Raw genomic sequence first — 2393 nt, 5'->3', positions numbered from 1 at the left:
ATTGGGTCATTTCATTTGAAAAAGTATATAGATGAGCATATATGCAGTATCACTTTCGAGAATAAGAGAGTGTCTAGTGCTTACTTAGCTAAACACTTCATGATTCTCATTTATGCCTTGCACCTGAGTTAAAGAAATTAGTTAGAGAACAGCGGGGAGTAAATGTCACTTTGAGTTAGTATATGATAACAAAGCTAAAAGTATTGAAGGAACTACAAGAAAATTATAAGGAGGAGTATGCATAGATGTACGACTACTTGGGGGAGTTTTACACTTCAGGCCCTAGAAGCAATTTTAAGATGAAAATTGAAAGGCCATTGCCAGATTCTCTACCATTATTTGATAGAGCTTACATTTGTTTGATGCATGTAGGAAAGGTTTTTTGGCTGGATTTAGGAAAACATTGGATTAGATGGATGTTTCTTGAGGGGTTTGATCAAGGGTGAGTTGTTGTGTGCCGTAAGGAGGGATGCCAACAACCAAATATATCTAGTGGCATGGGTAGTGGTAAGAATCGAGAATAAGGACACGTGGACTTAATTTATCGAATTGTTGAAGTCAGACCTCAAATTGTGTAATGGCCATGGTTAGGCTGGATAAGTGACCAACAAAATGTATGCAATGCTTCTTTATGACTCATTTGGAAATTGATTGCAACACTGCATGCAATGCTTGTCGATATTAATGTTTTGCTTTTGTTTTTGTTTCTTTTTTTTGGTTGATATTTTTAAGGTCTCATCACTTCCATAGCAGAGCTTTTGCCAAATGCAAATCATAAGATGTGTGCAAGGCACATATATTCCAATTGGGGTAAAAAAAGCAATGGAAAACGGTTGATTAGACAATTTTGGAAATGTGTTAAGAGTATAAATATATCAGATTTCCAGGTGCATAAACAGGGGTTGAAGGAAATGACTAACCAAGATCATGACGATCTATTTCGTACTGAGCCAAAACACTGGTGCAAAGCCTTCTTTGACACCAACATTAAATGTGATGTCATTGATAATAATCTCAGTGAAGCTTTCAATGGGAGGTGCTAAGCCATTGTGAGCATGCTGGAGGATATTAGAATCATGGTTATGAATAGAATGCACACTCAGAGGGATAGATGTCCTAGGTAGACTAGAAATTATGGTTCAAGGATTGTGCATAAGTTACATCAGAATACAACTGCTAGGTGGTATTGCCATTTGATATGGAATGGAGATGAACGACATGAGATTATGGAAGGCGGTGACAAATATTTCATTGACTTAAATTTGAAGAATTGTTCTTGTAGAGCATGGGAACTTAGGGGAATTCCATGTTGCCATGCCATCTGTGCGATACACCGCAAGTGAAATGATCCAGGTGACTACCTAGCTGAGTCCTTCAACAAGGCAAAGTATCTAAGTGCTTATCAATTCATGATACCTATAGTGAGAGGACATAAATTTTGGAAGAAAACCAATAAACATGCTCCTCAACCCCCACCGATGAAGAAGATGCTCGGTAGGCCAAAAAGAGTAGAAGAAAGCAACTAATTGAGCCTGTAAAAGGTGATAGAATGGCTAAAGAGGGTAAACGAATGATTTGTTCTATCTGCAATGTGGTTAAACATAACAGCAAGGGATGTCCTTTGAAAAAGGTATTGTCTCAACTAATTGATAATGTCGATGCTGAGCATCTTATCTTAATATGTTGTCAATTAATGCTTGCTATGTGCTTCTCAGGCCAATGCTCATGCAAGTACAACTGAAGCTCATGCTCAATCTCAAGTCAATTCCATTGGACCAAGGCCCAACAAAAGACAAGAAGCTGTGGTAGAGTCATCTATTGTAAGTTTTATATGTCATGGTTCCAATTCTATGACGATGAGTATATATTTAGGATAAAGTTAAAGCAACAACAAGCATAACTGAAGGAATTGGGTTCCCATTCTCACAACTAATATAAACTTGCACGCAGCTTGTCATCGGGTTCTTCACAAATTAAATTGCTCAGCCACCAATTGTCCGATATCATGGAAAAAGCACCCTGGTCCGCTAGTGACACCAAACCTAATATGTTAAATATGTCTTGAATTTTATGTTCTTGGTCCGGTTCAACACCCGACCCGACATATTTTTGTGCGACCTGAAAATTGAGATTTAGTTTGCGACGCGGAGAGTTGGGCCGATAGGCCCAACTCGTAGCAAGTGAACTCTATGGCGGTTCGCTTGAGCTGGAGTAACGAACAAATGTCTTGGGGGGTTCGGGGGCTACGCCCCCGAGGAAATTTTTTTGGGAGCACTATTTATACCGCGGCTAGGTTTTCTCATTGAGGTACAGAGAGAATTTTGCTTTCGAGAGTTTTGTGAGCCGTGAGCTTTTGTCGTTGTTTTTGACTTCTGAAAACTGTACTCTCTTTG

This window comes from Syzygium oleosum, unplaced genomic scaffold (assembly GCF_021117445.2).
Source record: "Syzygium oleosum isolate NSW1041296 unplaced genomic scaffold, Sole_v2.1 Sole_v2.19, whole genome shotgun sequence".
NCBI lineage: Eukaryota > Viridiplantae > Streptophyta > Magnoliopsida > Myrtales > Myrtaceae > Syzygium > Syzygium oleosum.
This window is presented reverse-complemented; position numbering follows the sequence as displayed.